At 38.1% G+C, this 26,962-nt stretch overlaps 1 non-coding gene across 1 annotated transcript; it reads right to left on the reverse strand.

Moving 5' to 3' along the window:
• Positions 1–22,785: 22,785 nt before the first annotated feature.
• Positions 22,786–22,892, reverse strand: LOC145141642 (small nucleolar RNA R71). The gene has a single exon (XR_013722836.1). It is a non-coding gene; the product is annotated as a small nucleolar RNA R71 (small nucleolar RNA).
• Between the last annotated feature and the right edge of the window lie 4,070 nt (positions 22,893–26,962).

Below are 26,962 nucleotides of genomic sequence, written 5' to 3' on the forward strand. Positions count from 1 at the left end.
TGTAACATTTTATAATGAGTTTCACAATGGTTTTGAAAACTAACTCCACGAGTTAGACGGTTGGTTAAAACGGATTTTCAATGTTTAAAACATATTGAACATGTAGTATTGTTATACGAAATAATAGATTTGAGTACAAGTTTCCTTGTACTTTTGCTTGTATTCCCCCCTGAAAACATGAAAAACACTGAAAATGGTGTAGGGGTATGAACTCACCTGACGAGGATGTGCCGATTTAAATGCTAAGTATTCGTTTAGGGATTGAACACGCGTGAGGTTCCTAGGTAACATGAAGAGATACATAATTGTATCTAATTAGACTTTGATTTACCAAGATAGTAGGACAATACACTCCGAGGCACGAAAACACTTCAATTCAAGTGTTAGGGATGGCACGGGTTGCACCTAAGGAGTGTAGGGCCTAGATGAGGTGTTTACTCTTCGAGTGTAAACCCTTAGGGGAGTTTACGGTCCAAAGACAACATCCCCCATGAGCTTACGGCCGTAAACTCATGGGTGTGGTAGTTTGAGTGATCCAAGGTCTCATCTTGCACAAAGGAAGGATCTAGTGTTGATTCGAGGGCTTAGGAAATGATCGGGACATGAAATGGCCAAGGAAATAGGGTTTACGGTCATTGGACCACCTTTGGGGAGTTTACGGTCGTAAACTCATGGGTTTACGGCCGTAAACCACCCTTGGGGAGTTTACGGTCGTAAACTCATGGGTTTACGGCCGTAAACCCACCTTTGTCATGTTTGTCCGTTTTCCATGTGTTTTGGTGGATTGTAGACCATTCATGCAAGTTCTAGACTCAAATACAAGCCATGCAAGGTGTTTGGAGCATTAAACACCTTTGGAAGGTGTTTACGGTTTTGGGAGACGTTCCCAAACCGTAAACTCATGTTTACGCTTCTTTGGACACGTTTTAAGGTTCTAAGATCATTCAAACAAGTTTCTAGGCCATTAGACATGCATTGGGAGGGTTAAGGAGCGTCAAAACCCCTTGAAAGGGTGTTTACGGTTCTTGAATATTCAAGGACCGTAAACTCATGTTTATGGCCAAAACTTCATGATCTTGTGGTTCTAACTCCATGCATGTAAGGATCTAAGCATTAGAAGAGGTTTGGAAAGGTCTTGGGGCTTCAAAACCCCCCATTGAAGGAGTTTACGGTTTTTGGGAGGCTTCCCCAAACCGTAAACACGAGTTTTTGGTGATGTTTGGAAAGTTCGATCATAGATTCGTATGCATGATAGAATGAATAACTAGTTAGGAAGGATCACTTACCAATTTGGAGCTTGAGAGTGATGATTCTTGAGAGAGTTCGATCACTAGAGAGAGAGTAGAGAGAGAAAGTTCAAGTGTGGGAAAAGCTCAAATGGTGGTCACTCCACTCTTTTATATGACTAGAGTTAGTGACCCGGTGGGAATACACCCAATACGGACATTAAACGGAGCTTAATATTTTACCCGTGAATATGACCATTACCCGTATTAGTCGTAGTCTAGAAATTTTCAAAAGATTATTTAGAGTGTTTTCACTCAATTAAATATTTCGTTATGACACATAGGAAATTATAATAATTCTAAATGAATTATTTAATTCGAAAGTTAACGGAAACCCAAAATAAAATAATTTTTATTAACGGCACGGGTTATGTTAACGGAATATCTTTCGGGTTGTCACAGAAAGTCTGAATGAATCTGCAATAGTAGTCAACAAGGCCTAAGAATTGACGGATTTTTGTAGGCATTTTGGGTGCTGACCAGTTCTTGATTGCTTTTATTTTGGAAGGGTCCATGTGTATTCCCTCTTCACTGACCACGTGACCTAGGAAATCTACTTTCCTAATCCAAAATTTGCACTTTGAGAACTTTGCATATAGCTTCTCTGCTCTCAATGCTTACAAGACTTGTTGGAGATGTTGGCTATGATCCTCCTTACTTCGTGAGTAGATAAGGATATCGTCTATGAAGACTATCACGAATTTGTCCAGGTATGGATGACACACCCAGTTCATCAAGTCCATGAACAATTGCGGGCGCATTGGTTAATCCGAAAGGCATCACTACAAACTCGTAGTGACCATAACGAGTTCGGAAGGCTTTTTTGGGAACATCTTCCTCTAAAAATCGTAACTGGTGATACCCGGATCTTAAGACAATCTTTGAAAAATAGTTTGCTTCTTGAAGTTGGTCGAACAAGTCGTCTATCCGCGGTAGAGGGTATCGGTTCTTGATGGTAAGTTTATTTAACTCGCGGTAGTCTATACACATGCGGAAAGATCCATCCTTCTTTTTCACGAACAAGACCGTTGCTCCCCAGGGTGAGAAGCTTGGTCTAATGAAACCTTTGCTAAGAAGTTCGTTCAGTTGGCTGGATAGTTCCTGCATTTCTGTTGGTGCAAGACGATACAGTGATTTGGCTATGGGGGTAGCTCCAGGGATTAAGTCGATTCTGAATTCGACTTGTCTTTCATGTGCGACTCCTCGATGATCATCGGGGAAAATGTCGGGGGAATTACAGACTTCGGGAATTCTCTCAAACTCCTTCACCTCTTGTTTCTTGTCTACCACGTGAGCTAGAAAAGCACAGTACTCCTTGCGAAGATACTTGTGCGCCTGTATACAGGAAATGATTTGTAGGTTCGCACCGGATTTGTCGCCGTAAATGATAAGGGTTTCGTTACTTGGCAGGTTAAGGCGAATGGCTTTCTCGTAACATAGGATGTCGGCACGATTAGGACTTACCCAATCCATACCAATAATGGCGTCGAAACTTTTTATGGAGACCGGCATAAGGTCGATTGGGAAGGAAAGGTTATTTTGAGTAAGGGTACATCTTATGTATATATTGTTAGTGCTCTCGGTTTTCCCGTTGGCCATTTCTACAGTGAAGGTATCTTTTAGTGGTTGAGAATTTTGTTTAAGTAGGTGTTCGAATTTATGGCTCACGAAGCTTTTCTCTGCACTACTATCAAATATAATGCATGCGTATGAATTGTTGAGAAGAAACGTACCCGTGACCACAGTAGGATCTGCAACGGCTTCCTCGTGACCAATAGCCAGTATTCTTCCCACACCACCGGCATTATTCGCCTTTGGACAATCCTTTTTGAAGTGTCCAGTTTCACCGCACTCATAACATGCCGGGCTTACTCCAACGCCAAGAATTTGAGTGATTGGTTATGCAGGTGATCTACAGAAACTGGCAGTGTTCCCCTTTCTGTTGCAGTTTTTACAGTGCATTTCACGGAAATTTCCCGTGTGATGGAAATTACACTTGTTGCAGTTCGGCAGATTTCCAGCATACTCCTTTGCTGGGGTAGGGGTAACAGGAACAACAGGAGGAACAGTAGCAACATGAACTGCCACTATCTGTTGCTTCTTGGAAGGCTCTTGGGAAGATTGGCCCTTCCTTTTGTTCTAGGACTTATTCTTGCTGTTGTTGTTGTTGTTGTTGTTGTTGTTTGTTTTGGGTTGTTCTGGAGCAACAATCATGAAGCCTTGACGCACTCCTTGATCTACTAGTGACTGTGCCAGTTGTTTGGCACTATCGAATGTAACAGGTTTTGAGGCTAACACACTCCCTTGAATCTGAGGTGATAGTCCCCAGATATACCTTTCGATTTTCTTGCTCTCTAGAGCAACCATTCCAGGACATAGGGTCGCTAGATCACTGAATCTATTGGTGTAAGTTGCTATGTCTATACCTGTCATGGTAAGGCCCCAAAAGCTCTTGTTCGAGCTTTTGTACTTCACCCCTTGGGCAGTACTCTTGCATCATCAACGATTTCAGATTTTCCCAGCTCATTGAATTAGCCACTATAAGAGTTAGTGACTTTAAATGGCCATTCCACCATGTAAGAGCTCGGTCAAAAAAGGTGCACGCAGTAAATTTCACTTTGCTCCCTTCAGGGCACGAGCAGATTTCAAAGACTGTTTTAGGTCCCTCTATCCATTGAGTTAGAGCCATGACTCCCCCAGTCCCATTAAAGGTACTAGGTTTGTCATTTGTGAAGTCCTTATAAGAACACTCTCGTGGGTGTCCATGACTTTCACCATGATTTAAGGGATGGGCACCACTCCCAGATCCACTGGTACCTATTGTATTTATGTGTGACATGGCGGCTGCCACAGTTGCAGTGACCGCTGTCTGAAACATAGCAGCGTCAAACTGTGGAGGTGGCGGCGGAGGTGGAGGTGGTATTGGTGCTGCACTGACATTTATACGTCTTGGATTTCTTCTTGGAGGCATCTTTTTCTTTAAGATTCAAAAGATAGAAAGGTAGTAAGACATCAATAGTGATTATAAATCAGATGTCTTTGAACTAATTACACTAGTTCAGCATGTATTCTGAAAGGAGTTTATATAGAAGTCTACCACAAGGAACAGCTTGCAAAGCTATAATGTGAAATTGGATAGTGATTTTTCAAAGGAAATAAGATGCCTGTCAATTTCATTGGTATATTAGATACATAGAGTTCGGAAAATTTGACCTTGAAGTAGGTCTACAATATACCAACTTAACGGAAAACTTTGACAGCATACCGACCTATCGAAAAGTGAAATTTCGAGGTCGTACTATGTACATGAAAACATCACTAATGTATATACGTAGACTTAAACTATATTCAAAATAGTGAGTAGAGTATGCTCTACTCACGAGGAGTGTTGTTTGGTTTCCTACTAGTTTCATCCTTGGATTTAGCCAACTGGCGTTCTGTTGCAAACATATGCCTTTCTAGTGTCGCTTGACGTTCTCGAAGTTCTCTAAATTCAGTTCGGCTTGCATCCAGTTCCCTTTGCAAGGCTTCAGTGTGATTTCTGGTTAACTCTTGGTCTTCGCTCAAGTGGCGGAGGCGAACTGTGTTGACTATTGAGGTAGCACCGACCTCCACAACTCGATGGATGGCTGCCCTTGTTTGCTCGTCATTACGAGCAACTCGACTAACTATCATAGGGAGGGCTCTGTCTGCTGAGCCTCCCTCGTCAAGGTTGTAGAAGCTTCGGTCTCCATTGTAAGGACGGTCCTGACCCTGCTCATGACTCCACCTATCTAAGTTTAATGCCCACTGAGGCGTCGAACCTTGGAAGTCCTGACGGGGATTGGGGTTTTGGGCAACTTGGGGTGGATTATAGACTTCTGGTTCCAAGTCAGAATCTTCTGGAAAGTCTTCTTCGAAGTCTTCTTCTATTGGAACTACAGGCTCATCTTCAATCCAACCACCGTTTCCTTGATTAGGAAAGTACGGGTCTCCCGGTAGATGAAATCCAGCCATGTTATCTATGCAAGAATAGGGATATAAGAGACATCTAATAGATTTAGTAAAGACAAGTAAACAATTTCAAGTTTCCATATAAGAAACTTACAGTTAACAGTTAATGTATTCTGTATGGTATGACCCATGCTGGGTCCCCCTATAACTACATAATATATACTAATTATATATAACTCAGGTTGAATAGACCTTCGAATAAATGATCCTACTCTATATCCACATCCAAACAAGGAAAAGGAAGTAAAGCTAAACTACACATTCTAAGTCTATAAAATCTTAATTATATATAACTGTAATGTATACACTTAGTACTTATAGATCTACCAGCAAGGGTCCTTTGTTTTCACATAGTTGGTTCTTAGTATTATAGTGCCAAAAATGCTCCTATAGTATTTTAAATTTTATGTTCTGTTCTAGAGTTCTTTTGTATATGTAGAGTTGGTAAGTTGTAGACTTATCGCAACACTACCATCACACCCAAACACATGTTGGTCGTATCTCAAATAAATATAGTTGATCAGGCTATATTTACCCCATATATTACTCCTATAGTATTTTAAATTTTATGTTTTGTTCTAGAGTTCTTTTGTATATGTAGAGTTGGTAAGTTTTTGACTTGTCGCAACACTACCATTACTCCCAAAGACATGTTGGTCGTATGTCAAATAAATAGAGTTGATCAGGCTATATTTACCCCATATATGATTACATAATTGTCCAGGTTTAACCGTAGTGTCCAACATCCAAATACTTTTATGTTGTTACGACTGTGATATTGTTTCTGGTATGTATGAGTTGTTCGTATACTTCTTGTAAAATACTTATATTTTAAGTTGTATATCTTTTATGAATTGATATAATGAGTTCACTATAAACAATGCTATGATACCAATCTGTCACACCCCCAAACCGGAGCGGCGGAAACGTCCGGGGGTGGATGACTTCATGTTTAAGTATCACAACATACACATCATAGTAATCAAAGTACAACAACCAATGCATTAATAATGTATAAGTTTTACATAGTGTTCAAGTCATTGTTTATATGACATCAAAAGTTATATATAGCAAAAGATAGAAGACATGACTCTATACTACTCCGTCTTCTCAAAATCCTGAAAATGTACTTGTCTACTGGTTCCCTGATAATACAAGTATTATGAAAAAGAGAGTATCAACATTTAAGTTGGTGAGTTCATAAGTATTTATGTTTAGAAGCTTGTTATTTGTTTCTTGAAATAGTAATCATGTTTATTGTTCCAGAAAATTCAATATTTTCTAACATAACTGAAAAGTAGTTTTAACACCATAAAACCGTTCTGTGTAATTGTTGTTGTACTATAAAATAGTGTAACATAGTTTTAGTTCACAATTATTTAAAAAATGTTTCCGTAACCTGAATTCGTTTTAGAAATATTTAGAAATCATTTAATTGTAAACACAATATTCTTGTGTTAGACTTGTATTCCCCCTTAAAACAGTGAAAAATAGTAAAAACGCAGGGGTATGAACTCACCTTTTCGTGAGTTTCCGGTTGAAGATACGGTGTTGTAGAGCTAAATCCACAAGTTAGAACTCGTGATAAAGAACGAATCCTAATTTATATTAATATCATATTAAGTATAAATTAGATAATCTAGTAATGTTTAAAGTATTAAACAACACTTAATTATTGTAAAAAGACTTACAATAATTCTTAGAATAGTGTGTGGGTGTTCTTGGTGTTATTCGTGTTCTTCGCGTTCTTCGTGAAAACTAGAGTATTTTGGTGTTTTCGGCCCAATATGAGAAGATTGGAAGGTGTTTATAGATGACATCAAGAACAAAAGATGCTACTTTGCAAGATTCTAAGAAGAATCAATGGATTTTCGTATGGAATTCATGAGAAGTGAGAGGTTTCACATGTTCTTAAGAGGAGAGAGGAGTTTTCGATTGAAGTTCTTGAGAGAATAGATGAAGTTTTCGGCTGAAAGGTGGAAGAATGAGGAAAGTTTTCATCCAACATATATATATATATATATATATATATATATATATATATATATATATATATATATATATATATATATATATATATGTGTGTGGCTTTTCGGCTGAGAACACAAAGCCAGGAAGAAGCCTCGTTTGCGATCAGAAGGGATAAGTTTGCGAGGTTTTCGGCCGAAAAGAGGAAGCCTTCTGAAATGGTTTTCTGTTGTCTCGCACGTTTGCGGTCCGAGGGTTCTCGGCTGTAAACGATTTGCTGTCCTCCGGTTTGCGATCCGAAGAAAGATGGGCAATCCGAGGGTTTTCGGTCTAGGCGAGAATCCTGGGTTTCTTGGGTGATTTTCCTTCTAAACTTTACACACTTTAACACAAGATTTATCCTAACCAAAATCATTAATTTAACTTTATTAAATTAATCAAAAAACAAAGTTGACTTTAATTTGATATGTTTGAATTTGGTTGACTTTTACAAGATAGAAATTAACGGGTTGTCACATGCTACTACCGTGAGTTTCCAACCATCGCAATTTAGTTTATGTATTCCTTTCGTACGAAATTAATCAAAAAGCAAAGAAACAATAAATAAATATATATATATATATATATATATATATATATATATATATATATATATATATATATATATATATATATATATATATATTCAATAGAAAACTATAATTAACCAAGGAACCAAAGAACCAATCTTTTTTTCAACTTTTACAACTTATTTTTTATCAAAAAAAAACTAAAAATCCAGAAATTCATAACTTTTTATCCTTTTTCCAATGATACCAAATTCGATTTTTTTTACGTCAAATTCACAATGTGAATCTTTGAAAATTCACAACGTGAATCCGGAACTTAGGGTAGTGTACACAAGCACACACACACACACACACACACACACACACATATATATATATATATATATATATATATATATATATATATATATATATATATATATATATATATATATATATAAACTTAATTTTAAATTAATCAAAACCTACCCTCCCTGAATATTTCTTTCAAAACAAGTCCCAAGACTCAAACTTTCATTTCCTTTTAATTATTTTAACCCCTTCCATGGAATTTGTTGACAATATAAGTCCCATTCTCAAACTTAAATTTATTTAAAACATTTCAACCCCTTATTTAGTAATTGTTTACAAAATCAGTCCCTAATTTTAATACAATTTAGGAAATCAACCCCCATAATTTAGCTAATTTACGAAACAACCCCATGCTTATTAATTTATACCAAAATTCAAACTTTGGTTAAATAGGTAACAAAAATAGTCTTGACGGTTCATGTTAGAAGCATCAAGTTGCACAATCATACATTAAGGTGAGTGTTACAGCCACACTTTTACCTTTTTTTTTGGGGGGGGGGGGATAAATGTACTACTTTTACTATATTATGTATATATATACATGTGTCAAAATGTTTTGTTTATACAACCAACATCATTATTTTTATACGATATAAATCACACAAAAATATTATTTACTACTCTACTATTTACGGTACGGGGAATCTGGTTTGAAGGGCCGCATAGGGTTGTTAGATTTCAGAACGGCTTAATTGCTAAAATGATTCTGTCCTCCGGTCTTTCATGTATGGACCTCGTCTGTACATGGTAGTATGTGTACTAAGTAATATTTATCATACAAAATACACATGAAATATCATTATTTTGTTTAAATACATTACTAGTTTGTGAAATATTTGTTTAAACGCTTATATCTTATCAGTAACCAAGCTAGTTTTGAACCTCAATATCAATATATGTTATGTCGTTAAAATGATATAACTAATAAAAATAACATATACTTATGCTATGACTGTATAGACGGTTATCAACTTGGTAGTTTCAATATACCTCATACATACACAAAAATATATAGGTTTATATATTTATACAAGTTAAAGAGCTTGTATCTTAGGCTCATATATGTGCTTGTGTACACTACCCTAAGTTTTATCAAGTGTTTAAACAAGTATCATACACTTTTATGCTTACGCTTATCAATTATACTTGTCTTCCATCCGTTTATCCGTATCTGCGGTTGTTAAGTACAACATTAGCAGATAACTTTATCCGTATATCCGTATATCTGTTTATCCGTTATCCGTACAACTTTTTCACTATAAACTTGAACTAGATTTCATTATCTAGAAACCACAGTTTAGATTTCTATCTTTATTAAACATTTCCAAACACAGTTTTACTTACAACAAAGGCAATACTTTTTAGATCAGATTAAAAGTATCATTATTTCAGAAAACCTGTGACACTCACCAACCTTTGTGTTGACCCTGAAACTTACATGTATTTTCAGGAGATCATTACAAAAGCGTTCAGACAGAAGATTGGTCATGATTTACAGGTGACCTAGCTATCTAGTTTTTGTTATCTGCTTACTTGTTTAAGGCAACAACTGTACTATTATTATCTGCAAGAACCTTGTATTCAAACCTAATGATGGAATACAAATGATGTTTTGTTTATCATTGTACTTGTGCTATATATTCAGTTTATCTGTGATACATGAACTTAGTCACAGAGCACGGCATGTTCCGCCTCGACCGAGGGTGTGGCACTTATCTCCTTTATTTTTTAAATTATCCCGTTATATATTGATAAACGAACTTCAAAATAATTCGCAGGAATAACTTGTGGGCAATTGTTAGGGCTGGGATCCCATAATTACATTTAGGATCCTCAATACTCAAAATCCTTAAACATACTTCAAGATCCTGATTATTATCATTTATTTTTCTAACATATATAACGATTATATGCTTCTTCATTTTCCTCACATTTGCAGACATAGTAAGTTAGAGACTTATTATCAACGAAGAATCATCTTGACCATGCAAAAGACTCAGAATACCAAGTCAAATAGCGTCTATAAGCTGATCTCAGAGGATCCTGGAATTATCGGACTTGTTGTTATTAGCTTTAGACTATAAATAAGACATGTATTTATCACACTACGGACACGGTTAGATTATCTACGATACTTGTGGTGAATTAGGTGTCTAAGTTCATAATTATTTCTGGAATGTACTTGACCCGATTACCATGGTCCATTTGGGTTGCATGGCATCATGCATTTGGATAGACTAAAATGAGAGAAATAACACTTAAGGTTTATTAATATATTATAAGTTCTAATATATTAATAGTATTATTTAGTTAGTATTGATCAAGAATTAATTAAGTGATCAAAAGAAGACTAATTAAATATATGGGTTGATTGTGTAAATCATCCATACTTATATAGTGGGCTAATGCTTCATGGATTATCAAGTTGGGCAAAAACCCATAGGATGCTCCATGGTGGTTATATAACCCATGGGTCATGGAAATGGAAAGTCATGACAATTAGGGTTTACATGGTGTAACCCTAATTGTAATACACTATATAAGCTACATGTTATTCACCAAAATCGGCCACTAAGATATACAAGTGAGGGCTAGTCGATTTCTAAGGGTTCTTTATTTCTCTCTAAGTTATTCCAAGTGCATTTGGTGTTGGGTGAGACATTTGAGGCATCACACTTGAGGTGCTAGGTTCACAAGGTTTTCAAGGAATCCTAACTACTACAAGGTATGTATTTCCTACTAAATTTTATGTTTAAAAGTTCCCCATGTATGCTAGATAGGTTATGAACCTTGGAAAAACAATTTTGCATGTATCATAGATAAAACATAGATCCAAGGTTTCTAGGTTTGCATGTACACCATAGGAGTGTTAGAATGCTCAAATCCCTACAGTGGTATTAGAGCCTAGGCTTGTTTGTTTGATACTTGATGCAAAATTGTGAAAAAACTCAGTTTTTCTGCACTCTGCAGCATGAACTCGCTGAGTCCATGGGGGGACTCGACGAGTCCATGACCAAATTCATCCTAATCGTCGAGTAGGCTCTTGCACTCGATGAGTAGGAGCCCCTGAATGCAGATTTTCGAGTTTTGCTGCTGGAAATGGACTAGAAACATTACCCTAAACTGTTTTGGTGTTATAAAACTTGTTTTAGATGGTGTAATGGTTATGCTAATCCGTTTTCAATAGCTATTATCAAAATTTCAAGTTTTATATGGTTTATTTATGATTCTTGAAATTGTTGATATGAACATTCATGAACTTATGAGTTTAGAAGATCATAGGAATTATTTGTATCTTGCTTGTTAGTTTAATTCTTGATCATTATGTGTTTTAATGGAATCCATAATTTGTCCTCAAGTTATGGATTACCAAAAGTCACTCTTTTAAAGTCCATTATTTAACACATAGGTTACATAAAATGAAAAGTCTCTCATTTTATTAATCCATTAACTCATAAGTTATGAAATATGAAAAGTTTTGAAAGTTACAAAACTTGCCCTCAAGTTTTGGAACATGTAAAGTCACTTTAAAAAACTTTAGTGCTAACTCCTAGAATTTTAAAAGTTAAAATTCAATCCTTATACTTTATAATATTATAAGTTTAATAATATATATATATATATATATATATATATATATATATATATATATATATATAAAAGAACAAGTCGTTTTACCGTTAGTAGGCCTCATTCACGAAGCCGGTCTACAAGGGGGGTATAAGGTTGTTGCCTATCAAATGGCAGCTTAATGGGTGTCCACTCTCACCCACCGCTTCCTTGACTGGTAGAGGGTCGTTAGCCGAACGGGTAGGACAAGGACTTCTAAATCTTTATTAAAAGTATGATGAAAAATAAAGTAACTAAATGTTTTTTATAAATTCCCAATCTTAGTTACTTTAGGAAAATATGAATAAGGTGCTAACCCATGAAATTACACTTTGTACTTTGATTAAGTCGTTAGTGGAGCGTGTGTGGTTAACCAGCACACTAACCTGGACTTAACAAGGTAGACCAAGGGTAACTTAATATTTATCATAGTATCGATGGAGCGCATGTGGTTAACCGACATATCGATTGAGGGGTAAATATTGAGGGTATCAAGTAATTTGCATGGTTACTTCACACCTTGTTTTGTGATCCTCGGCATCCCAGTCACAAAACCTGAAGGGCACACTCGAGATTGAAACATGTCATTGAAAAGTTCAATGAATCTCAAAGAATCTAGGATGTTCAAAAACCAATTAAAACCTAATAATTTATTTCATTTTTTCATGGTGGAAATTGGTGGATCGTCATTCACCTACCTTCAAATATTTTATAGCTTGGATTACGGCATCCCTCTTCTAAGTTATAAAAATATTGTGTTGGGTCCTAGCCTTAATATTACATTTGGGTGTTTTATTAAGGACTATCTTTATATCTAATCTAAACTTGTCTTTCTTCTTTTCAGATGTCTTCCAACAATGTTGCTTCTGGCTCAAACCCTACGGACTCCTTCTCTCTCATGAACCTTTGTGGGAGAGTCGTTTTTGATGGATCCAACTTTATGGATTGGATCAGGAACATCAGAATGGTCACTCGGTATGAGGACAAGGAATATGTCCTCGACAAGGAGCTTAAAGAACTAGAGCCGACTGCTACTCCTAAGGAGGTCGCTGAATATCAGGCCCATGAAAGAGATGCTACCAAAGTCGCATGCATCATGTTGGCCACTATGACAGTCGAGCTCCAAAAGTCCTATGAGGACTACTATCCTTTTGAGATGCACCAGGATTTGATGGACCGCTACCATCAGAGTGCTCGTCAAGAGCGATATGAGATCATCTCCTCCATGATAACAACCAGGAGGAAGTTACACTCAGCAAACTTCAAGGACTTTTGAAGACCGCAGAAAGTGGTCTTAAAGGTAAGTCGGTTGTTACTACTCCTACTCCTAACGCGGCCCCTGTCTTGGCAATCGGGCAAGGCAAAGGAAAGAAGAGGAAGAGCCCTTCGAAGGGTACCAAGGGAAATTCCATTGATGGCTCCTCTTCAAGTGGAACCAAGAAAGGTTTTGTCACTCCTTCTGCTAACCCTAAAGAGGCTGAATGCTTCTATTGTCATGAAAAGTCGCACTGGAAACGAAACTGCCCAAAGTACCAGCAAGATGTTTAGGATGGGAAAGTAAAACCCAACCATGCAGGTATTTACAATATATTGTCTAATAACTCACTCTATTCTAATTCTTGGGTCCTTGATACAGGTTGTGGTATTCACATATGTTGTGATTTGCAGGGACTAAGAAGAAGTGAGAATGTGGAGCATGGGAAGATAAACTTGATCATGGGAAATAGGAAAGTTACACATGTCACCAAGATTGGAGTTTATTCTTTGTTTCTAAGTAGTGGGTTAACATTTGATTTGAATAAATGTTGTTATTCGCCTGAAATGGCAAGAAATATTATTTACTTTCATGGTTTGTACAAACAAGGTTTTACCTTTTCATTTGATAATGATAGTGGTGGTATTAATGCTTTCTTTAATAATGTTCTTTATTTTATAGCATTACCTTGTGATGGTGTGTATGAAACTGTGTCGGTTGTAGATAACCTAGGAAATAATGTATTGTGTATCGATTCTTCCACTAGCTTGGATAAAGAATCTTTATGGCATTGTCGTCTTGGACATGTAAGCAAGAAATGCATAGGCCAACTCCAAAAGGATGGAGTCTTGGAGTCATTTGACCTAAAATCATATGATAGTTTTGAATCTTGTTTGCTTGGGAAAATGACAAAGTCACCCTTCACTGGTACTTGTGCAAGGGGTGAGGGTTAGTTGGACCTCATACATACTGATGTGTGTGGACCTTTCAGAACCGCCACAAGAGATGCAAACGGCTTCTATGTGACTTTTACTGATGATTTTAGTAGATATGGATATGTCTACTTAATCAAGCATAAGTCAGAGACCTTTGAAAGATTCAAAGAGTTCAAACAGGAAGTGGAGAATCAGTTGGGCAGGAAAATTAAGATGCTTCGATCCGATCGAGGTGGTGAGTATCTTAGTACAGAGTTCCTTGACTATCTTAAAGAATGTGGGATTATCTCACATGTGACACCTCCCAAGACACCGCAGTTGAATGGTGTGGCTGAGAGGCGCAATCGAACCTTGTTGGATATGGTTCATTCCATGATGAGTCGAGCTTCGCTACCAATCTCATTCTGGGGGTATGCCTTAGAGACTGCCGCCCATATCCTTAATCTAGTCCCTACAAAGAAGGTTGCCAAAACACCTCATGAGATGTGGACCGGAAAAGTTCCAAATCTGGACCACATCAAGATTTGGGGTTGCGAGGCTTTTGTGAGGCGCGAGTCTCACGATAAGCTCGAACGTCGAAGTAAGAGGTGTATTTTCATCGGCTACCCACAGAGATCCTTCGGTTACCTCTTCTATAGACCCAGCGATAATGTGGTCTTTGTAGCAAGGAGATGAGTCTTTCGAGAGAGAGAATTCATAAGCCAAGGAAACGGTGGGAGGCAAATTGACCTTGAAGAAATTCAAGAGTCAAGTGGTGAAGGAACCTTAAACCCTAGCAATCAACCTGAGGAGGAAACTCCTGTTGATCCGACAGAAGAGTCTGTACCTCTGAGGCGTTCCACAAGAGTTAAGAATGCACCTGAGCATTACTATGGTTTCCATATTACTACGGAAGGTGATACACTTATCAGTGATAGCACACTGGTAAATCTGGAGGAACCTAACAACTACATGGAAGCCATGGCAGGCCCTGAGGCTGCTAAATGGAAAGAGGCTATGGACAGCGAGATACAATCCATGTACGAAATTCAAGTTTGGAACTTGGTTGACAATGTACCAGGTCGCAAGACAGTCAGGTGCAAATGGATCTTCAAGAAGAAGACCGACATGGATGGTAATGTACACACTTATAAGGCGTGACTGGTTGCAAAGGGCTTTTCTCAAACTCCAGGAGTTAATTATGATGAGACCTTTTCACCAGTAGCGAAGATTAAGTCTATTAGGGTTATGCTAGCCATTGCTGCATTTCATGACTATGAAATATGGCAAATGGATGTCAAAACCACTTTCCTTAATGGAAACTTGGCTGAGGATGTTTACATGAGTCAGCCAGAGGGTTTTGTCAGTACAGAGTACCCTAATAGAGTGTGTAAGCTTGAGAAATCCATTTATGGATTAAAGCAAGCACCTCGCAGATCGAATCTTTGCTTCGATGAGAAAGTCAAAGAGTTTGGCTTTTCGAGGAGTGAAAATGAATCTTGTGTATATGTCAAGGCTAGTGGGAGTATAGTCAGTTTTTTGGTATTGTATGTGGATGACATACTACTCATAGGAAATGACATCCCAACTCTGCACGAAGTGAAGTCCTGGCTTGGGAAGTGTTTCACTATGAAGGACCTTGGTCAAGCTGCCTATATCCTAGGGATAAGAATTCAGAGAGACAGGAGTAAAAGACTAATTGGACTTAGTCAGAGTACCTACTTGGAGAAGGTGCTGAATAGATTCAGCATGCAGAATTCCAAGAAAGGAGAGTTACCGATCTAGAGTAACGCCAGACTGAGTAAAACTCAGAGTCCGAGTACAGAGGCTGAGATAGCAGAAATGAGTCGAGTATCGTATGCTTCCGTTGTAGGCTCGATCATGTATGCTATGACTTGTACTCGTTCTGATGTGGCCTTTGCATTGAGCATGGTTAGCAGATATCAGGGGAACCCTGGCAAGGCTCACTGGACTGCGGTAAAAAACATTCTCAAGTACCTGCGGAGGACTAAGGACTGGGTTCTTACCCTCAGTGGGAGTGATGACTTGAGAGTATTGGGGTATAGTGATGCTAGCTTTCAGACTAATAGGGATAATTTACGCTATCAGTCAGGCTGGGTCTTTACCTTAAACGAAGGAGCAGTTTCTTGGAAAAGTTCCAAACAGGAGAAAGTGGCTGATTCAACTTGCGAATCAGAGTATATAGCGGCAAGCGAGGCAGCAAAGGAGGCTATATGGATAAAGAACTTCATTGGAGACCTTGGAGTTGTACCAGCTATAAAGGAGCCTATAGAGATTTTCTGTGATAGTGAAAGTCCAGTCGCCTTAGCCAAGGAACGAAGGGATCACGGGAGATCCAGACACATCGACAGAAAATACAATTTCATCAGACATCGAATAGAAGAAGGACTCCTCGTGCAAAAGAGGGTATCATCAGATGAGAACCCGACAGATCCCCTCACGAAGGGACTGGGCAGGGTTAAGCATCTTCAGCATGCGAGGCACATAGGGCTGAAGGATGATATTAGTTTTAGTAGTTAGATAACTTTGAAATGTGCAAAGTGTAATTGACATTTGATGATGAATGAAAGTTGTGTTTATTTATGAGTAAAGTGTTGCTATCTTTTGTCAGTCATTTACTATCGTTTCATTTTACATGTTTTGACTTCCAGAATAATTATGTTGTTGTATTTCATATTATTAGAATTCTCCACAGTCGGTCATATGTTGGAAGTAGGTATGAATCAATACTGTCATGAGTTGGTTGTAGAGGTCTAAGATGTTGGATATGGCTACAACACTTATGAGTGCTCATAAGTTCTGAGTATTGGATTCAACCCACGCTCGCTGGTATCACTTCATGGAATCTATCTCGAGTGATCGCAAGATGGTAATATCATATAAGTCTTCAAACCTAGAGATATGACTTGTTTCCTATGAGTTGGTTATGCATTGATTGTACGAAAACGTATTGGTGACTTGATGTTATAAAACGTGCCTTTGTGTATGATTCAACAAGTAGTAGAATAAGCATATGAGTCAAAGTTTATTTGTTCCTTCTTGGATTAGAAGAGATATCTGGGCCCCTCGATGATTATGTGTTGACCCATGTACCGGGCCCGGTCAGAACTAATTTGATGTGTTCAATTCAGTTCTATGTGAAACAAATCAAAAATCGAGAAACAAACTGCTGGACAATAAGTAAGACATTGTTCCATGTATTAGTCCGGCTGATATCTAGAGCAGAGGATTATATGATCACTTATCTTAAATGGCGTATCATCATCATCTCAGTTCCGAGAGACCTTGAAAGAGCTACGATTGATGATCGGTTCCTGAAGCCATTCTTGCAGTTATAGTTATTAGACTTACCCAAGTGGGAGACTGTTGGATTAGGTGTCTAAGTTCATAACTATTTCTGGAATGTACTTGACCCGATTAGCATGGTCCATTTGGGTTGCATGGCATCATGCATTTGGATAGACTAAAATGAGAGAAATAACACTTAAGGTTTATTAATATATTATAAGTTCTAATATATTAATAGTATTATTTAGTTAGTATTGATCAAGAATTAATTAAGTGATCAAAAGAAGACTAATTAAATATATGGGTTGATTGTGTAAATCATCCATACTTATATAGTGGGCTAATGCTTCATGGATTATCAAGTTGGGCTAAAACCCATAGGATGCTCCATGGTGGTTATATAACCCATGGGTCATGGAAATGGAAAGTCATGACAATTAGGGTTTACATGGTGTAACCCTAATTGTAACACACTATATAAGCTACATGTTATTCACCAAAATCGGCCACTAAGATATACAAGTGAGGGCTAGCCGATTTCTAAGGGTTCTTCATTTCTCTCTAAGTTATTCCAAGTGCATTTGGTGTTGTGTGAGACATTTGAGGCATCACACTTGAGGTGCTAGGCTCACAAGGTTTTCAAGGAATCCTAAGTACTACAAGGTATGTATTTCCTACTAACTTTTATGTTTAAAAGTTCCCCATGTATGCTAGATAGGTTATGAACCTTGGAAAAACAATTTTGCATGTATCATAGATAAAACATAGATCCAAGGTTTCTAGGGTTGCATGTACAGCATAGGAGTGTTAGAATGCTCAAAACCCTACAACTTGTACTTAGATTCTTTACATTCATCTATGTAATCAACATTTTCAATCAATAAAATCATCAAGGCAGGTGATCGTTATCACATCTGAAGGTTTTATGTCAGAGATCCTAACAAGGATCAAGGGCTTTCCTTATAAATCACTTGTGTCACTTTGATCATCATTTTGTACTCGTTTACCCTGAACATCACAACCTCTCATAAAATTTCGTTGATTATTGATTGTTCATTTTTTTGACCAAAACAAGAGCATTCAGATCAAGAGGCTCAAGGTTTGTTATAATCCAAGCTAAGTTATATAAAAAAATCTATGGCAGGTCCATACCTTAGATGCCTAGAAGATCATGAAGCTACTAAAGGATATACATGAAGGAGACTGCGACAATGACACTGGGGGCAGATCCTTATGCTCCAAAGTACTGAGGACAGGATACTACTGGCCAACCATGAAGAAAGATTCCTTGCTTCATGCTAAAAAATGTGATGCTTTTCAAAGACATAGCAATATCCTACATCAACCAGCAGAACCTCTACATCCAATCATCTCCCCTTGGCCTTTCATGAAGTGGGGGATTAATATAGTGGGAAAATTGTCGGTAGCTCCTGGAGGAAAGGTCTTCATACTAGTGATGACTAACTAATTCTCAAAGTGGATAGAAGCCGAAGCTTTTGTCCAACTAAGAGACAAAGATGTAGTCTCATTTATTAAAAGTAATATCTTGACCAGGTTTGGGATCCCTACTGAAATCATATGCGAAAACGTATCCCAGGTCATAAGCAAAAGGACAAGAGACTTTTGCATAAGTTGGGGAATCAGGATAGTAATGTCCACCCCTGTTCACCCTCAAGCCAAAGGTCAAGCAGAATCTAGAAACAAAATCATAGTCAATAACTTGAAGAAAATGTTGGACGAAAAGAAAGGAAGATGGGCAAAAGAACTTTGTTTCGTACTGTGGACCGATAGGACCACTTCCAAAGTAGCCACAGGCCAAACCCATACTCCTTGGTGTTTGTAGCAGAACCAATGATTCCCACTGAAGTGGTGATCCCAAAAGGAAGATACCTACTTCAAAACCAAGAAAACAACGACATGATTCTTGCCCAGGATGTTGATACTATTGATGAACTCATGGATCTTGCCAAGATCCGCATCACTGCTCATCAACAGAGAATCACCAAGGCGTACAACAAAAATGTAAAAGTAAGAAGATTCCAAATCGGATATTGGTACTGTGGAAAACATTCCAAAACACCAACGATCCTAGTGCAGGTAAACTGGCACCTAAATAGGAAGGACCATATCTTATAGATGCTGAAGCAGGAGAGGGAGCATATTGGCTAGCTACCCTCGATGGAAATGTCTTGCCAAGATCATGGAATGCTATACATCTTAAAGACTATATTATGTAAGTAAGATTAGTCATTTTCCAACACACTCAAGGTACACATGTTCTTTACCTTTTACCCTTTATTTTATTACTATTTTCTCTCTTCGAATACCGTTACTAACTTAAGCATCGGAGGGGAGTTAGCTAGACTAACGCCCACCCCTAGCTAATGTTTGTTGTGTGCAAGGACTCAACAATCCTGACATTCAAGGATCCTGGCACACAAGAATTCTGACATACAAAGATCTTGACATATGAAGATTCAAGGATCCTGATAAACAAGGATCTTGACGTTTGAAGACCTTGGCACCTAAGAGTCTCGTAGCTACAACGCCCTATAATTTGTAACGCAAGTATCCTAATAATAGAGATTGATCATCTCTCCTACGAATAAGGGTACTTAATCCCCTCTAAGGTTTAAAGAGTTAACTCTTTCACACGAGTTAAGGTTTCTACACCTTGCTTGGACGCACGTTATCTAACTCTGGGATGTGAATAAGGGGATCATTTCACGTTGCAGTGACTTGGCAACCCTCTTATTTCTGAACGTAAGTTAATATCCTAAAGTTGAAATCTAAGGTTTATAACATTGAGATGCTATCTCAAGTTGGGATCTTCCCCAGATAATTCCTAAGGTTCATAACATTTTGATGTTATCTCAAGTTGGAATCTTCCCCAGAAAATACGCAAGGTCTATAACATTTTCATGTTATCTCAAGTTGGAATCTTTCCCAGAAAATACACAAGGTTTATAACATTTTCATATTATCTTAAGTTGGGATCTTGCCAGAAAACACACGAGGTTCATAACATTTTCGTGTTGTGATCTTCCCCAAAAAATAAATAAGATTTATATCATTTTTATGTTATCATACGATTTGGGATCCTCCCCAGTAATTTGCTAAGATTGGAATTTTTCCTAAGGGTTTTCAAGAATTATGATACCAATGTTGATATGTGCATGTTTAGCCCTATATTTAGTATAAAGTTTTATCATTTATTAGCTGATTAATTGCATATTATGGACAAAAGATACTTAATTATGTTTGAATTATATTTTCAGTCCAAAAGAAGTACTCGGAAGCAAAAGGAAGCAGGAGTAGCTATCAGGAAGCTTTGGAGTGAACAAAAGAAGAAAGGATCAAAAATCACAAAGGACTCGGCGAGTAGGGACGTCTACTCGACGAGTTCCCTCGAAGATTCGCGAATCAGGGGAGTCCTTGACTTTCCGTACACGGGAATTTAATGAGGGACTCCTCGAGTCGGTTGTGGACTCGACGAGTCGAGACGAATCTATAAAAGAAACCTTCCAGATCGATAGACGGGAATTCTGAGAACCCTAGGAGGAGGAGCTGCGATTCAGAACGAAGAGAGACATCTGGAAGAGTGAAGATTCAACCAAATTCAAGTTTTGAAGGATAACTAAGGCATACTTTGATTTCTCTTAACTAGATCTAGTACTTAAACCATGTTTATGTTATTGAATTTCATTTTTGAGTTTTCTACTGCCTTAATTATGAGCTAAACTTGCAAGCTTCTGTTTGGGTAAGACAATTTTGAGACTATGATTTGATTAATGGTAGGATTAACTTTAAATTGGTGATTTTGTTGAATTAAGCTTGTTAGAGATCCTTATGCATTAACCATAACTATTTTCTGTTAATAGGAAGACAATTAGGCTGCATGAACATCTCTTGATTGTTTACCTCATGTGATTTATGTGAACACTTACTTATGTGCTTAGGATTAGTGAATATGAAACTAGGATTAATTAGAGAATGGGTAAGTTAATGTGTGAGCTTGTTTGATAAACCAACAACAAGAGGTTAATTGAATTGACAAATTGATTAACCATTACAAGTCTTATTCAACCCGAATAGATAACCTAGGGAATTAATTAATTTAGACAACTGGCCACTGTTTGAATTAGTTTATTTTCTAAGGATTAGCATAGCGAATGTGAATCTAATCACTTGAATCGGTAGCCAATAAAAGGTTAATCCATTGCACCATTACCATTAAATCAACCATAGGATCAATTGAGTCGAACCTGAACAGAAGTCCTTTTAGATATTGAATTTAGTTGGTCTTTGCTTGCTTAATTGTTAGTATTTTAGTTAAGTTTTAGTTTAAGTTTCTAGTCTTGTAAAACTAGAGAAAACCCTAATTTTATTACTTGTCTTTTAGATAATATTAGTTATTAGTTTTAATTTTCCATTCCCTGAGTTCGATACCCTACTTATTTAGCCATACCACAATTGATAGGTCCACTGCCTTTTGTGTGTTAATTTATAACTAAAAGTAGGTTCAAAACTAGTTAGTTTCACACACATCAAGTTTTTGGCGCTGTTGCCGGGGAACAGTTCAAAAATTAATTATAATTCCTAGTTTAATCGATCCTTTGTGTGAGATTTATCTTACACAAAGTTATTTCTTAGGTAATTTAGTAATTAGAATAGGTTTTAATAATTTTCAGTTTTAGAAGTTTAGTAAGTAATTTTTCTGTTTCTGCGTTGAACTCGCCGAGTGTAATCGAAGCGACTCGGCGAGTCGGGCGCTGCTACACAGTTTCATATTTTATTTTGTTTTTGTTCGTTTTACGCGTTTTTCTTGTTTTGTTTGCAGGCAGTACATGACCAGAGGATCCAACACACCCCTGGTTCCTCCACTTGAAGACCCAGAATCCGCTTTGAGGAAAAACAAAGGCAAAGAGGTTGAAAGCTCTAATACACCTAAAAAGTCACCTTTGGCGAGCTTGAAAACGGTTTTTGGGAAGAAAAAGTACAAGAAACCAGGAGAGACCAGCAGTCGAAAGAGCGAAGAAAGAAAATTAGAGAATATTGAAGATAATCCAAAAGAAGTCGAGTTCGAATACGACTACGAAACCGAATAGGAAGAAGAAAGCGACTTTGAAGGCGAACTAGCTAATCCCATGGCCAACATCGATGAAGTTCCCATGGGAGAATGGAAGAAGAGAATACGTGACGATACTGGCCCGGGACTTGTGCAACCCGCAATTCCCGCTACCGCCACTTTCGAACTAAAGGGCCACATACTTGCTCAACTCAAGGAAATTCCCTTCTACGGAAAAGACCACGAAGATGCTTATAAACACTTGGACGAAGTCAATGATGTAGCTGATTATTTTAATGTTCTAAATGTGCCTCGCGAAACCCAGCTGCTTCGTATGCTTCCAGTTACATTCAAGGGTGCTGCAAAGGATTGGCTCAAGTCACTCCCTCCCGGATCCATCACTACATGGGCTAAAATGAGAGAAGAATTTATTGACCAGTTTTGCCCACCTTCGAAAATAGCCAAGTTGAAGAAAGCTATTGCCAACTTTGAACAACAAGCTGGAGAGTCCCTTTATGAGGCATGGGAGAGATACAAGGGCCTACTAAGGAATTGCCCACATCACGATCTTAATAGCCAACAAGAAGTCTCCATTTTTTATGATGGGGTAAATGTGACTACAAGGCAGCTTCTTGACTCGCAAGGACCGCTCACCAAGAAGCCACCCCCGGTGATCAAGGAATTAATTGAGGAATTCTCTAAACATTCTAGAGAATATCATAACCCACGGAATGAAGTAAGTAGGGGGTGGTGAACACTGTGAACGATAGCATGGCGGCAATGATGGCTAAACTAGATAGTTTAGATCGGAGGATGACTAAGATGGATCAAACAATCCATGTTATTCGGGTTGGATGTGAAAATTGTAACGGACCTCATCTTACTAAAGATTGTGATTTGGATGAGAATGGAAACAAGCAAGCTCAAGTATTCTATTCAAGTGGCGATAGATTTGATGATAATTGGCGGAAACCGAAGAAGGAATGGCTCCCGTATGACGAGTACAAAAAGGCAAAGGAGGAGAAGTACAAGCAAAAAGAACGGGGTTTTTATCAAAAGGAGGAACCGGTTATGGAAAAGAGAGCTGATTTGGAAGAAATATTCACAAGGTTTGTAGCTGCGTCCGAGAAGAGACACAATGATACCGACGTTGAATTGAAGGAGCAACGAGTAATGCTTAAAGATCATCAAGCTATGATGAAAGATCAACAAAATTTGCTTAGAAATCAGCAAGCCTCCATTCATAACATTGAAAAGCAGATAGGACAGCTTGCACAACAAATCAATCAAAGAACACTTGGTGAACTTCCGAGCAATACCGAACAAAATCCAAAAATGCAGCATCTAAATGTGATAACCACTAATTCTGACAAAATTTTCACTCCTTTGACCTCTATTCAGAAGAAACCCAGTAAGGTGCAAACAGAAGAGGAGATTGAAAGGAATTCGAGCAAACCCGACTCGACTCGCCGAGTCGGTATAATGGACTCGACGAGTCCCAGAGCTGATGAGAAAAATTGTTCTCTTTTGAAATCTTATAGGCCCCCTTTGCCATTTCCAATCCGAGCCATACCAGATGAGCAGATTCAACAGTATAGAAGATTTATGGAGCAAGTGAGGACCCTCCAAGTGAACATTCCATTTGTTGAAACAATACTTCATACACCCAAATATGCAACTTTGCTTAAGAACCTCTTCACCACTAGACAAAATATGGAAGAAGTTGCTGAAGTATTGCTAAATGAACTACCAGAAAAGAGGGATGATCCGGGGAGCATCTCCATACCTTGTCAATTTGGGAACATAATCTCTACTCATGCGTTGACCGATTCGGGTGCAAGCATTAATCTAATGCCATATTATTTCTTCAAGAAGCTAAATTTGCCGGAGCCAAAGCCGATGCGTATGAAGATCCATTTAGCCGATAAGACAATAATAAATCCAAGAGGAGTATGCGAAGATCTTCTCATCAAAGTCGATAAATTTGTGTTTCCCGTGGACTATGTAGTGTTTGACATGGAAGAAGACCCTAGAGTTCCAATCATTCTCAGAAGACCATTTTTGAATATCGCTTGTGTAATAGTCGATGTGCGCGAATCTACACTAACACTAAGGGTAGGGAATGATTCAGTGGTGTTTAAAGCGGAACAAGAGAAAAAGAATGAAGGGTTGAAAAACGGGGAAATTTCCTTAGTGGATTTGGATGATGAAGTGTTAGAAAGAGAGCTTGCACTTTACAAGAAGAAAATCCAAACAAATTTTTATTACCTTCTGAAGGGAATTTCGATGTTGGAGAAGATTTAAAGGAAATAGAAAGGTTGTTAGAGGAAGCTGAGTCAGAAGAAACAACAAAAATTGTGGAAACCTCACAGACTCGCCGAGTCGCATCGACTGGCTCGACGAGTCCAATCGAGAACCTCAAGAATCATGAAGATCTTAACTTGCTTCTTACAAGTTCCTTTTCTGATCTTGACATGTACACTTCTCCTGATCCTTTGGGAAGTCCAATAGAAGAGGCTGAAATTGTGGGAAACTTTAACTTCCAACACGCACAATTGGCTTACCTTGACACCATGATAAAAGAAGAAGTGATTCAACTTGACGAGAGGGTAAGTTTGGGAGAAAAGGAGAATGCAAGGGGTTGGAATAATGATGTGAATAACTCATCCATTGAGTCACTCATGGCTAATCGAGATACCGAGTCAAATACAATCAAGAGAACCAAACCTCGAGCCCGAGTGTCTACTAATTATGAAGTATGTGCATTTGAACCACCGGATTATTTAGAAGATAAGGAGGAATCCTTAATATCAAGTGAGGATAAGGTAGCAACTATACGGGAAATCGAGATTGACAAAGGAGTACAAAAGATGGGTCCAAGGAACGGGGTGAAAAAGAAAAAGGTTGGGAAACGGATCAATTATGCTATACAAGAGGATACTGCGAGGAAAAGGAGTGACGAATTGAGACGGGCGTATAAAAGAAAGATACATGTTTACAATACAAAGTTTAAACAACAAAAGATTAAGTGTGAATTCCCGATGGAGGAAAACGAAGAAACATAGAGCGGGAAGGAGTCCAGCTAACGACTCTTCAAAAAGAAGCGCTTAACGGGAGGCAACCCATCCCTAGAGTTTGCTTTCTTTTACTTTTACTTTAGTTTTATTTTCGTTTTTAGGATTTATTTATTTTCATCTTTTATTTGTCCAAAAACATGACTACTTGAGGGTAAGCATGGTCTGAGTGTGGGGTGGGTTGGATATATTTTAAGCAGGAATAAGAATAATATCAAATTTATAAATATATATATCAATTTTTCAAAATTAACGAGTGACTCGGCGAGTTGGGTGACTTACTCGACAAGTTAACTCGAAAGTCGGAATCACAAAATCACGACCAGACTCGCCGAGTCGGACCCTGACTCGACGAGTCGGTTTGTTTTTACCGAAATATTTTTTTTTAATTTTTACATATCTGTAAAATTAGGGCTTTTTACCCTACTTGGTAACCATTCTTCACTCAACCAGCCGACACTCGACGTGCGCCTCCCTCTTTCTCCTCCTCTCTTTCTCTCTATTTCTCTATCAAGCAAGAAAGGTACTAAATTTCCTCTCTATTTCTGTCAAAGCTTTGATTTTTAGTAGATTGGAAGTGTAATTTGGTTAGAAAACCCGTGTTTGAAGTTTTAGAATTTCTAGGGTTTCGATTTTGATCCAATTAGGATGTTATGGGTGAAATTTCTTATACTATTATGCTTGAGATACATCCCAGGGCAAACCCTTGCAATCTATTTTGATTTTTATGGATGAGATTTAACAAACTCGTCAACCGACTCGAGCAGTTCGTACGACTCGTCGAGTCGATCTACGGACTCGGCGAGTCATGTATGATGCAGTTCAAAATTTATTTTCTAATTTTTCTGTTCGTTTCTGGTTGTTTGTGTTACGTATTTTTGCAGGAACATGTCTTCATGGGGTCAGAGTTCAAGAGGAAGCCAAGGGGGTTTCCCTTGGTTAAATTTCCCACAAATCGAGTCCAATTCTACGATGACTAGGTGGAAGAAGAAGCTTGCAAAAATTCAGAAAAAAGAAATTTGTGTCCCCAATGCAATTGATTGGGAATGGCTGGGGAGAGTTAGTTACGAAGAGGAGTTGGCTCCTTATTTAGTCAAGACGTTTGTGCATAATGGGGAGTCCATAACGTGTGATGGATGGAGTCGCATCTTTCGTATCCAATAGCCGGTCTATCAAGAGTTGTGCTTGGAATTTTTCTCCACAATACATTTTCCGGGGTGGGGACGATTACTATAACCCAGGGAATATTACTTTTTGTCTTGGGGGCGAGGTTCACAATTGTTCTGTGGTGGAATTAGCTTGGTGGTTGGGAATTTATGACCAACAAGTGATTCATACGGCTGCATTTGGTACCTTTTTGGAGCATTGCCATAAGGTATTCCCGGATGGTGTCACAAGCACAAGTTGGTGGAACACTATTGCCAACAAAGTCTATATTCCCAAATCGGCCCAAGAGGGTAGCATAAGATCACCTACGCATCGCCTTCTTCACCGCCTTATTTCAAACACCAATCAAAGAAAAGATGATGACAAGGTTTCTAACCTTGATGTTTTTTATCTTTGGAG

This window comes from Lactuca virosa, chromosome 9, assembly GCF_052849685.1.
Source record: "Lactuca virosa cultivar CGN04683 chromosome 9, Lactuca_virosa_CGN04683_v6, whole genome shotgun sequence".
Taxonomy (NCBI): Eukaryota; Viridiplantae; Streptophyta; class Magnoliopsida; order Asterales; family Asteraceae; genus Lactuca; species Lactuca virosa.